Source organism: Montipora capricornis, chromosome 10, assembly GCF_036669925.1.
Source record: "Montipora capricornis isolate CH-2021 chromosome 10, ASM3666992v2, whole genome shotgun sequence".
NCBI classification, from domain to species: Eukaryota; Metazoa; Cnidaria; class Anthozoa; order Scleractinia; family Acroporidae; genus Montipora; species Montipora capricornis.
Window position 1 is genome coordinate 27,479,605 of NC_090892.1, and position 13,468 is coordinate 27,493,072.

General features: G+C 38.8%; 1 long non-coding RNA gene across 1 annotated transcript in view; it reads right to left on the minus strand.

Moving 5' to 3' along the window:
• Window positions 1-7,768: 7,768 nt before the first annotated feature.
• LOC138021403 (uncharacterized) overlaps window positions 7,769-13,468 on the minus strand; it is a 36,429-nt gene continuing 30,729 nt past the window's right edge. Inside the window, exon 4 of the long non-coding RNA XR_011126366.1 lies at window positions 7,769-7,989. This is a non-coding gene — a long non-coding RNA (uncharacterized lncRNA). The remainder of the gene's footprint in view (window positions 7,990-13,468) is intronic.

Sequence of the window (13,468 nt, forward strand, 5' to 3'; positions counted from 1 at the left end):
TTCCGTCTAAAGAACGAGGAAAAATATGGTACATCATTAGTAGCTTTTACTAAGAGATGGTAGTCTATTTACAAGCCACATCGACTCTGGGTCTGAAAATTATTCGTACCACAGCAATGAGAAGACACTTCCCTGTGAAAAAGGGATGGACTAGTAACTCTCACACCGGCAGCACAATGTTAGGACTATTCTTGCGTAAAAGATTCAGTTAATTCGGAAATGTTGATTTTACGACCCAGCAGTACTCATTGCGAGCTTTTAACGTATTTGATCACTACATATCTCAGTTTCAGTTGATATCTGAGTCATCAAATTCCCACCCTGCCAGCAGAGCCTTTCTTAACTCGTCGAGAAAGAAAGGACTCTGCAGAAATCGTGTCAAGTCTTTATTGAGTATGAGCAAGCCGTTACTAGGAGACAGTTTGAAACCCAGGCGAAGTCTCGATAGCACTCCCAGACGTAGTATTGATTTTCATACTGAAGGCTCGATTTTGACCTTCGCCTTGTCAAAAGTATGATGCTCGCGCTGCCTAAACCGGTTTGACCGGAATGACCAGCCCAGAAACTTGGGCTGCGGTGACTTAAAGTCTTGACACTATTTCTGCACAGCCTCTCTTGCCCGCCCTCTGGTGAGTTTCAGAGAGCTCGCAGGATGTTTGTTAAATGCCCAGTGGTGTTAAAAGTACTTGGAAATTATAACTTGCCCCTCAGTAAGTCCAATAGCTTCTCGTCATATTCATTATAACGCTTTTTTTCAATCGAGGCGGTGGACAAAGCGAAAGTACTTTTTCTAGTCAATTTAACAAACAGATTCCATGTTGCCGCTCGTTTGTTCAGTAACAAATCACAGATGACGTCAAAATGTGGTATAAACAAAAAAGTGCCACACGAGGCGGTAGCAGAGTTTGTCAACGTGACCGTTCTTACCACGTTTGGACGACTTTGGTGATCTATTACAGAACAGACGAACGGCAGCATGGAATTTATTTCTTTTATATGATAAAGAATTGGAACGTTCTTTTATGATGACGTCCGCCATGCGTCTGTCCTCTAGTAAATCATAGGTAAAAAGCAATCAAAATGTGTGCATTATCGAACTTACTACATAATAAAAAACCTCCGCATTCGCTTTTGGTTGAATTTGACACCATATAAAGTGGTCGCAGCAAACTTTGAGAAGGTAACTACTTCATTTTTAAGAGAAGTAGCTTTAACATTAAAGTGTATAATAGAACGCTTTGCTGCCTTCTTGTCCATTATTCCACACCTGACAGGTTAATTGCCTTAAAGTGAGCGCGTTTTTATGTGAAGAAGACCTTTGAGGCTGCTGTTCATGTTTTACCACTAACTAGGTTTTGAAGATTATCCAGAATAAGCTTCAACTTGTCTATCAGCTTTTTTGTATCCGTAATGCCTAAAAAAAGAAATTTTTGCGATTAGGAAAAACAAGAGCATTTATCATTTAACCCAAATAAGCTATCCTACAGCGATTCCGTCTAAACAATCGTTAATATCAAGAAAAAGTCTCAGTCAGGCACTCCGTGTATCGAGTCATTCAAACAGTGTTTAATATCATAAGGAAGATTGTTCCACAGTCCTAGAGCAGAGACAGCTAAAGCTCTGTACACGTAACAAGAGCCAACGTTTGCAAAAACGTAACCCTTCCTTGTACTTGTGCATATTCATTGCCGTGACATTGACATCTTAAATTTCCACGACCTGCTCTCGTCTGACCTTGTAGCTCAGTCGGTAGAGCAGCGGTGATATGATCTGACCCGAAGGTCGTGGAATTCCCACCCTGATCAGAGTTTTTCTCTCTCCTTGTGTGGGCCCATTTCCATCAGTAGGGCTAACGCTTACATGGTCCATATGGGTAGAAAACTAGCACTTCACATTACCTTCTAATAGTTACATCTGCTTTAAATTAAAGTTGATCAGTTCGATTTTCAAAAAACTTATTAAAAGGTCTTTTAGCAGTGCTCTGCATCAACATAGACGCAGCTAAGGCTTCGTCGGACACCCTTAAAAATTACCTGAAAATGGTATCAGGAAAATATGTATACTATGGATCGACAGTGTTGTAATCTTCTGGAAACCAAACAATTTTTACCTTTCTATGAACCATTTTCAAGAATGCAAGGGATCGTATTTTGGATGATGGAAATTATACACTTACCCGAAGATAATGTCGGTGACACTGTGGACTGGGATCTGCTCTTTGATGGGCTTGGTGTCACACCTAAGAAATTTTAGAATAACCATTACAAACAAGTGCAGAGTATTTCGTTCTGCCATTACTGACACTGACCAGAACTACTGCCAAGCATTTTCCACCGAAAGCAGCGGAATAAATGTAGTATCATTTGACCTTGTTGTTGGAAATACGTAGGAAAGGCTTAGATTTAAAGGGACACCTCGTGTTGGAGGTCAAAACTGGACGTGTATCTAATTAGATGCCTTCTAGTGGGCATAAGGGCAGGCCTGTCGAAAGTACGGCTCACCACAAAACTGCCAGGCTAAACACAGCGCTATATGAGGCGGGTGGCTAGACCCGGGATGATTGCATGATATAATTTACTTGGGACTTGTCTCAATGACCGTCTTACATCGTGGCCAATCTTTGTTTCTTATTTTAGAGATCTCTGCATCAGTAAGGATGAAAAACAAGGGCCACAAATCTTATGTTTCCTTTTAACTTAATCGAAAAAGAAAGTTAGCTAACATTGTCCAAGAGTCCCAAGTCCTTCAAACAATCCTACTCGGTATTTGAGAATTTCTCGACTTGGAAGGCTTTCTCAAAAGTGTCGTTGATCAGGGTCGCATTTTTTTCTGTTTTTAAATCGACTACTCACCGTTCCAATAAATGAGTGTTTCAGGAAATGTCCTATAATTCCCCGTCCTATTGTCCCCTACGGATAACACAACATACAACTTTCAACTTTGTGGCCGGCAAGTGCTGTTTCTTTGTATACGGTCTTATTTTTGTTGCTGTTTTCACTATGTTATTTCCGGTCACTTAAATCAGCTTATACATACATACATACATACATACATACATACATACATACATACATACATACATACATACATACATACATACATACATACATACATACATACATACATACATACATACATACATACATACATACATACATACATACATACATACATACATACATACATACATACATACATCCGAACATCCGAATGGTAGAATGGTACAATGTGCAGTGCACGGGCTTACTTCGTGGCAGGTTTTATGTCTACCTGGATTGCAGTGTGTTGCTGCTTTGAACTCTTGCTTCTTACCTCAGGTGACCAAGTTTGTCATTTGGCGACAATAAAGTGGTATTACTAATTTTCTAGCAAAAACTCAAGTTTATTCATTAATTGACAAACGTGTCCGCTTTTAGACAAGTAGCCTTCTAAGATAGCCATTACGAGGTATTCACAAATGGCATTCATGTACAACACGATTAAAAATAAGAATCCATAAATTTAAGACCATAGTTTTAGCTTTAGCTCAGTGGTTGAAGCAGCCGTACTAGATCACGGAGGCTCGTGGGTTCAAATCGCATCTGTTTGTTTGTTTATTTATTTATTTATTTATTTATTTTGTCACACTGCACTGATCCATTACAAGAATGCAAGTTTACAAGATAAAAGTAAAAAGTGGCGAGGAAACCTAAATGAAACCGCGGGGCTTATATGAAATTAGGTTTCCTCGCGAAGAACAAGGACGAGTGATCATAAGAAAAGACATAAGGCAGAGGGTCGAGAGCCAGTTTTATTTTATTAAAATGTAAGATACATACAAACATTGTCTTTTCTGAATGAATAAAGAATTGCTGTATCTTATTTTTCACAGATGCAAGAGATGAAGAACTAATGATATCTGAACTTAGAGTAAGACTATTAAGGAATTTCAAGTGGGCCTTGAAAGAAAACAGAAAATTGACGTATATTTGTTCTGTAATATGGTAAGCAAAAAGAAAGTGCGTGCCTGATGTTATAGCTATGGCCGTACAATTATTCAAGGGAAATATCAAATTTTCAAGGAAGATAAGAATTGCAAAAAGAGTACAAAGGTAAATGATTGACCTAATTGAAATAAATGAATGTCTTAATTTAAGCAAGGAGATCTAGAGTTACTTAAAAGTAGGATCTGCATGAGCATCATAATTGGACTTGCTTATTATCCTTATCGCTCGTTTTTGTAGAATAACGATTCGCTGAAGACAAATTTTGTTTGTGGATTCCTAAACTAAGTTACAATATTATATGACTAATTCCGTGAGCGGGCAAGATGAACCAAATCCAGCCCTAATCCCGTCCACCAACATGGCGGCGATGATGTAACGTGAAAACCATCTACAATGGTGGGGATGACTATACCAATTTGTTCAAAATGGTGGCCACTCGGAATAAGCCAAGATAGCGGCTATATATGTACAGGCCATGTAGGTATACTGGGGTTTAATGAGATGTGGAACGTCTAGGTCTATAGGGCATTATTTAAATGAGACACACGCCATGTAGGAAATGGGGTTAATAAGATGAAGGATATGTAAGTGTACGATGGCTTTTTTATTTATTGTAAGATCTACGGTTCGAAGAATGAATGTCCCCTGGAGCAAAAATTTTTTATTACTCATGCACTTTAAGCAAACTACCTGCATAGCCACCGAGGTCGTTTAAAACAGCATGCAGCACTGAATCTCGGGGGGACTAAGGCGTAAGGATTCATCCTGCTGCCCCTCGTGAGTCCACAACATTTTGACCACTGTAATGACGAATGTCGTTGTCGATAAGAGTACAGACAACGCTGAACCACTTTCAATTTGTTAATTTTACAGTTCTGTTCTCGGTTACCAGCCCTTTGAATGAAAGCGAGGCTGGAATCGACCTTGCTTTTCAGGTGGCTATAAGAGACAATCGCTCAAATTGTCCATTTAAAGTGGTACTACGACCAAAAAAAAATCCTTTTTTCCTTTGGATTTCAAAACTATGTTAACTAAAAACTAACTGACCCAAGTTTTAAGTTCTGATTTTAAAAAGACACCTGTTTATTTTAACTGGAAATTTCTTATTTATTCGTCCGCCATTACTTACTTTAAAATCTTGAGAGAGATGGGTCGGGGAGAAAATGACGTTAAAGACTCACTGGTTTAAGAATACAATGCGTGTGTACGCGGCTGAATCAATATGCAGCACGGTAGTTTCGGGCTTTCAGATTTTTAAACTCGTGTTTTGCATATATAGTAAACTGCGTTTACACGCTGAAATTTTAAGCTAGTGAGTCAATGGCGTCACTTTTCCCTAGATCCAACCCTCTGAAGTCCAATCGGCCAGTTTTGAACGTGACTGAGTAATGGCGGACCGTGAAATCCAAAATTTACACTCAAAACAAACAGCCTTTAGATAAAACTCAAAGCGCAAGATTTTTCCAGTTAGGTGTTAGGCGAACACGATTTCAAAATCTGAAGAAAAAAAGGAAATGATTTTTTGATCATAGTACCACTTTTAGTGCGAGGATCCCTTCACTCCTTTGCCTTTTCCATTGTTCGTTTAGCATTATATTTGCGACCACCCGGATGGCTGGTCGGACATAAAGAAGCACAGAACACAAATCTCTCTTACAAATCCATTTAACTGATTCATAATTCGAACCTAGATCTTCTTAATAAATAAATAAAAGCTCTCCCACACCTGCATGTACTGCATCTCATTAAAACTCCATAAACCTACATGGCGTGTATCTCATTTAAATAACGCCCCATATACGTAGACGTTCTACATCTCATTAAACCCCCGTATACCTACACGGCTTGTATCTCATTAAATAGCAGCCATCTTGACTTATTACGAGTGGCCGCCATTTTGAATAAATTGGTCGAATCATCCCCCATATACTACTGATAACGCAATCCACGGGATAAATCAGCATGGGATAATTCATTTAGTTCTGAGAATGCATATCCCTTTGATTGCAATTTATCCACTAAAGATCGCTATTCACTTCTTGAACAACTGAAACTTTGGAAAAATAACAATTCAACAGCCCATAAGAGATCATATCAGGAAGTTAAGTGCTCTACTTTCGTCATTCAAAAAATCGTGCGGAAATCACTTACCCTGTTAGCTTAACTGCTCTCAAAAACAAAACGTGATTGGAAAAGAATTAAACCGGCCTATATAATATGAATCCTGTTCCCAAGGTCTTAATATTTGGAGAGATTTCCAAATTACGTCAGGAAACAACTTTCAGGGGGATTATACACGAAACAGCGAAACGAAACACCAAAACATCATGTATGACCCCACCATACATTGAATACTAACCTAAAAAGGTTGGATTTTGATATAAAATATCATTTTAGAGGCCTAATTAGGCCTAAAACGTTATTGCTCCTACTCTCAAATCTTAAAGACTCTCTGTCTACCAAGATGCACCGCGCACAGACACGCAGGTTTAGTATGATATGAAACCTCCAGTTTCTCCGTCGGTGCGTTTTCCCTTCTTTAAATCATTCGTTATCGTAGACGCCCATCGGGATTTGTTCTTACTCGGTGCTTCATAGTTTATTAGGGACCAGGTATTTTGTCGTTAAGTGCAATTCGCAAGCGTTTCAACGTGGGTTGGAGGACTGAGCAGTTGGACCAACAATCAATTCAAGAAAATGTTACGACCTTAGTCGCTAAAGGCAGTATGTTTGGGGAAATTTGAGTTCGAGATCACTAAGAGCCCAAATCGATTAATTGAGATACCACAAAATTTAACTAAAACTGAGTTTGCTGATGTCCTTTCGTGGTAAGCCGAGTGACATTTGTAATCTCTTTATAAATTAATAGTTGGATATTTATTTATTTTATTTCGAGACTTGTTTGGAATTCTAATTATTGTTTCATTTAACATTTAGATGAGATGCATTTGTTTGGTTAGCAGTTAAAAGCATTCATGGAAATAAATTGCCGAATTGAACGATGCCCAAGTTGTTGTGTGACTGTTAACGGCAACGTTTGCAGCAGAGCCTTAGTGAACAAATTTACCAGAAAGAATATATTCGATTTGTTAAAGGCAAGACCAACGAGTACTTTTACCAAAAACGGAGATCAGCATTAAATGTACTTTATTGAATTTTTTTTTGTATAGATTTCTTGCGACGCGAGCTGCGTAACGTGACAAAATCAATCCGAAACTGACCCGATAACATGTTATAAGTCCAAGAGCGGCAGCGGTGCTTTATTCATTGCAAATTTATTTTTTTATTCGACTGGCCAGCTTTTCTAGTATTCCTTTGTAGCTTTTTGTCCCTTTTTTCTTTCCCACTCGTTACTTCACACCGAATGAAAACATAAACAAAGGCCTAAGTAAAGCATCTCGGTAGACAGAGAGTCTTTAATCTTAATCCTAATAATTAGGGGTAGTTTTAGGCCTAAAATAATAGTTAATCTCAAAATCCAACCTTTGTCGGTTAGTATTCAATGTATGGTGGGGTCATACACGGCGTTTCGGTTCGCGGTTTCCGGCGTTGTGTCGTGGTTCAGTTATGTCCTCTTTCAGGAAATGTACGAGCTGCATGCTTAGCCAGGGTTCCAAATTTACTAAAACAACAAATGGTTCTTGGAGTGTATTTTCTTTGGAAGGTAATCACATATTCACGGTATTAAATTATTAGAGATTTGGGAAACTTAATTAAGCCAGGCCTTCTGCGGATCTGAAAGTTATAGACATTTATGACCATTGTATATTTTCTTACCTGGCAAATAAAAATATCCATAGGCATTGGTGTCATTCAGAGGTTGGCAATTGGTATTGCTACCAGTTCCATGTTTTAAGGATAAACTGCCGGCGGAAAGGTAAGCTTTCGGTGCAATTATCTGAATGATTCCGCCTGCTCCTCCGCCCAAGTATGGTGGCAGACCTGCAGAAGGTTGTCGATTTCCTCCATCAACAATCAGCCTTCCATTACTGTGGATTTCGACCTTGTCGAAAGTAAATTAATATTACAAGTGCAATGATCAACTATTATATATTTCTCAGCACTTGTACTTTTCTATGCCACTATGCAAGTTTCGTTCTATCCCTTAAGTCAAAATGGCTCAGTCAAGAAAGATTGTAGCCCACCACACTCCAACTCCCTCCAACTCCCTAAGACATTTTACCGGACTTTTAACCCATTGACTCCTGGGGGTTCCCCATTGACGAGTAAAATCGTCTGGCGTTATAAAGACAGAGTAAAATACTAAGTACGGCCGGTTTAGGGGTGAAAGGGTTAAATAATAACAGTTTGTTCATGTTTCCGTCAGTTTCGTCTTTGTTCTCTTTAGAGTTTCATTATGAAATTGCTTCAGAACTGTTTTCTACTATGATGTGCTGTGGACGAAAGAGTAAAAACTCAAATTACGTCACTTTCTTCCTGATCAACCGTGATCATTGAAAATCATTACATTTCTACATCTGATGCTTAAATGTATGACATTTCATGTATTCTCTATCAGTGGAGTTAGTCTCAGTTTTCTATCAATGGAGATAGCTGCAATTTAAATTGAAAGTGTGGCCCAGTAGTTAAGGCTCTTGCCTTGAGATCCGGGTATCCCAGGTTCAAGACCCGCTCTGACCACTCATTGAATTTGTTCCTGGTAGTCCCTGGTTCAACTTCCCAGCTGCACTTGTAAATAGTCAACTGGTTTGCCTCAGGCAAGTTGGGATTCTTAACAGTTGTTGTTGTTCTGTTCCTTCATTTCGTTGATTGTGTTTCATTGGCCCTGAAAAGCCCCTATGTATGTAAAGTTACTGTGTTAAACAGAAAAGCCTTTTTCAGTATATTGAGTGAGACAAAATTCCCAAGGCTTCTGATTTCTCGGAAAAAATCTTCGACAAACATCTACTCTTCCCAAGCGCGAGACTGAAATTTCGTTCTTATAAAATTGCAGTTTGGTCAGCTGTCAAACGCAATTTTGTGAATATTAGGCTAACAACCAACAACAACAGTGAGCTTTATTTGCATGACTATAACAATACAGCATTGCAAAGGCGTCGAAGTTTAAGCATGATTTAGTTCTCACTGTACATCAAATTTCCATGTGATAATTTTCGTATATCATGAAATTTTGTTTCAATTTTGAAAAGGAATGTATCTCTTATCGAGGAATATCTCTTCTAATTTAGTAAGAGATGGGTTTCGTCCTCAATTTTATTACCACCACAGAGGGAACATATTTTTTCATCGACAGGGATTTGTCATACCTACCTGTTTCAACGCGTATCTTGTGGCAACTGATTCTGCGTTTTACACTGAGAGTACTTCTTAAACGGGATTTTTTCAGTCGTGTTGAATCTAGGTAAGCAGAAGGGCTGTAATTCTTTTTGATTGAGTGATAAAAGCTCAGTTTACGTGAGTGCTGAAACGTCTGGTTCCAATAAGAGACATATACATATTTCTTTTTTCATGTGATCTACGAGTTGCTTGACTGATCTTGCTGTCATTCAATGAATTGTCATTAACATAATATACATTGAAATAATCAGATATCTTCATTAAATTGAGTAAAACCTATTTTGATCATTAGTGTAAAGCTCAATTCACATTAATTTTGTAGAGATTGTTTTACTATTGATTTGTCATCTTTATGTTGTATATAGCTCAAGTAATTGAGAATCTTTATATTGATATCTGTGATCATGGGTTATGTACCAAGTTCGGCTCTACTTGCCATATTTGACGCTTTCTACATCCACATATCGTTTTCAGAATTGTAAATGGACTTTTTCGATTGGAGAGTTGTCCCAGGATTTGAAATCTTACTTAACAAAGGTACCCCAGACTTCACTACTGTAAGTTGAAACTGATTGGTGAGATCATGGAGTCAAAAATTTTGCTTAAGTGCAAGTGAAGGTTTCAGACTTTTAAAATCAGTGTGTCGTCTCAAACTTAAGAGGGCATGGAGGGCTTTTTGGCGCAAGTGGTCTAGTAAACTTTCCAGAGGATGAGAAGCAAGTTCCAAGTTAGGGGTAGTCTTCGACAATGTCGATTTTTTTCATTGCCAATGTAAAAGCATTTTTGGAAAATCATTATCTTGGTTTTCTCAGGATTTATTTTTAGCATCCTGGAGTTGCAATTCGAGGATAAGGTGTTCAAGCAGTTTTGATTGAAGTCCTACTTTAGATCGTGATAAAACAATTAAGTCCTCTGCATACAAAAGAGAGTTGAGTTTCATGCCATTTGGTAAGACAAGTGGGTCAGATAGGATATTGTTAAATGAAAAAGCTAAGTCATTCAGACACAGGTTAAATAGCTGAAGGCTTAAGATGCAGCTTGTCGCACGCCTCTTGTGCATTAAAAAGATCGCGTTTCCTTACTTCCTAGCCTGACAGAGCACGTATAATTCGCGTATAAGCTTTTTAATGAGTTAAGAAATTTCCCTCCGACATTACATTGTAATAATTTGTAGAGAAGTCCATCGTGCCATATCCAGTCGAAGGCTTTTCTAAAGTCAACAAAGCAAGGTCTGATGACCATTAAGGTATTTGTCTATTAAAGTTCGTAAAGTTAGGACGTGATCTGCTGCTGTTCGATTATTAGCTAGGAAACCAATTTGAGATTTATGGAGAATATCGAGCGACTTAACGAGACCAAGACGTCTTTGGCTGAGAATTGAACAGAATAGTTCTCCAAGACCACTGGAAATACAGATTCCACGGATGTTGAGGGTTCACTCTCAACACCACTTTTAAAAATTGGCGTAATTATGCCATTCATCCATGTTTACGGCATAATACCAGACCTGAGAACTGTCTTAATTTAAGATAGACTGGCATTAATTAATGAATGAATTAATTAATTAATTAACTTTGCCTATCAAGCTGGTAGAGCGCCACAACAGCTTGCGCCAATTACTGCGGCCCCTTTTTTACCCTCCCAACCATGATACACAACAGAAGACAGACCACGACACCGGGAACTACGTGCTAATCTTAGCGACAAGTGCGTGGGTTCTTTTACGTCCCAGAGGATTATGAACATTGAAGGGTTGTGCCTACGGTTTATCGCCTTATCCGAGATGACCAGAGAGTGTAACCATTTTCAGATGTAATCAAAAAAGGTAGCACGTTCTCCTCAGTTATTTAAAGACCCAGAGTGTTGGTCCGGCCGGAGTTGAACTCACGACCTCCCGCGTGACAGCCCAGTGCTCAACCAAGTGAGCCAACGGTGCGCAGTGCGCACTTACGGTTGATTTTTAATCATTACGTTTTTGATTTTGTCTGAAAAAGAGAATTTGTTACCTTTTAGCCTTTTAACTGCGATACAAATTTCAGTTTCATCTATTAACTAGTCGAGGGCATGCGTTTGTATAGTTTCTCGTTCTAAATTTCATAACTGGTTGGTAATCATTTCTTGATGCGAATCTTGAAAGTGGTTCATTTGAGTGGGTGATTGGAAATGAGACATCCAATTTTCTTGTATAACGGGAGGGATTTCAAGTTCTAAAATCTTGAAATTAACAAGTTCACTTGTTTTGTGATTTAGGAGGTCTGTACACTGCTTTAAGACGGTATGGTATTCTTCTCTTAATGTAATATTGAAAGGATCTCGGTGTTTTTTTTATTGGCTAGTTTTCACAGTTCGTGCCTTTTGAGACGACATTCTCATCGAACAATTTTTTTCAAAGATATTTTATTACGTCGTCTTTTTCAGTGGTAGACATCGTTTTGCGGTTGTTGTGAAAATAGCTTCCACTGCATCAAGACAGGTATTAACATTTTTAGATGGCTCGGTGTAATCTAGAAACTCGTAAATCATTCCCTGTATATGTCCTGTTTGTAATGTGGCTCTGAATTTTTGTGGGGATTCATTTTCCCAAATAAATTGTTCTGGAAAATGCAATAATGTATTGTTAATAATTGGTGCAAATGGATTTTGATCAGTTGTATTGATATAAAGCCATGTTGTTATTGCGCTGTGATCTGAATAACTTGACGGCTCCTTATCTATTAAATTTGCGGAATGGTGGAACAAATCCCGATTTACTATAAAAGGTTGGTCTTCCGAAAGAGTCACCACTACCGCTTTCTGCTTTTTGCTTGTCAGGGAAAGCCACTTTTCCGAAACAACTCCATTTCTCTGCCACGTTGTGGAAGAGACGCTTAAGAGGAGTATATCTTACCTTCGTTACTCGACGAAGCAGATTTTTTTCGAACAGCTGTTGTTGAGATCTTGGCCGCCAGAATGAATGCTGTATGCACTGTCAAACCCGTAGAAAGCAGGATCGAGTTTGACGATACCGTCAGTATCAATATTAAATGCCACATGTGGCAAATAATCTCGAGTCACTCGTTTAAAAAAGGTTTAAAAGCCTCTGTGGTAAATTCCAACGTGTTTATGTTTCTCTTATAATTTACAGTTCTTTTCGACGTAATCTGCGTTCTTATGGCCCACACTGTATATGTCTCATCGTGTTCTTCGTAACGGATCAGTTCTATGCGTACTCGGCATAGCTTTTGACAGAACTTGCATACGAACTGTAATTAAAAAGGGTCGATCAATGCAGAAAACTTGCGTTTTTGTCTATAGGTTACTCAGTACTGATCATGATGTTCAATGCGGGCATCTTCATATGCTTTGACTCCGGCATACACAGCTGATCATCAGTAACTGTGGTTCTCGGCAGCACTTCCCAATTCTCAATATCGATGGATATTTCATGCAAGCTGGAATTGCACTGGTGCTTACAGCGGAATTTTGGGCGCTCCTTGCTTCGTTGCTTGCTCTGTTTTAGCTGTCCATAGAGCACTTGCTTGTGGATTCTGGAGTCTCTCATTCTTGATACATGTCCAAGCCATCTAAGCCTTGTGGATCTGATCAAACAGCGCATGTAGAAGCTGTTCAGCCTGGGGCGGGCTCTTTTCTTGACTTCGATAGAATGTCCATGTCTCACTATCAGAGAGTAATTGTCAGAACTTGCCAGCCTGACTCATCAGTTTGCAAAGAAAATTGAACAATTCGAAGGAACATTTGCCTGATAATCCTTCGCATTCTTCTGGAGAAGTATATATCATCCTCGGAGTGTGTTAATTTGAAAGCATTGCAGAGTTAGTCCTTCCAAATACCCGGTCTGGTCGGTCAGTTCCGTCAAATGGAAAGTGTCCTTAGTCTTAGTCTTTGTTGCGAGTTTTCTGTTTCCCAGGCCCTTTTGTTACTAAGCTTCCCAACAGGCATCGAATGGCGTGTTTTTATATTTAAGCATAGCAACAGTGATCGTTTCACGTGTCAATTTATGTTTTCGCGCGAAAGCTCGCTTGGTATTTAGTGAAATCATACTTCGGACCAAGTTGCACTCCAATCAGTTCAATTACCATTACTTATGAAGCAATAAAGAACGTTCCAAAACTTGTTTCTAAGCCCTGTTTCCAAGCATGCTACAAGAGAAATTCGCTACCCCCCGTAATCCATTCTTTTTGGAA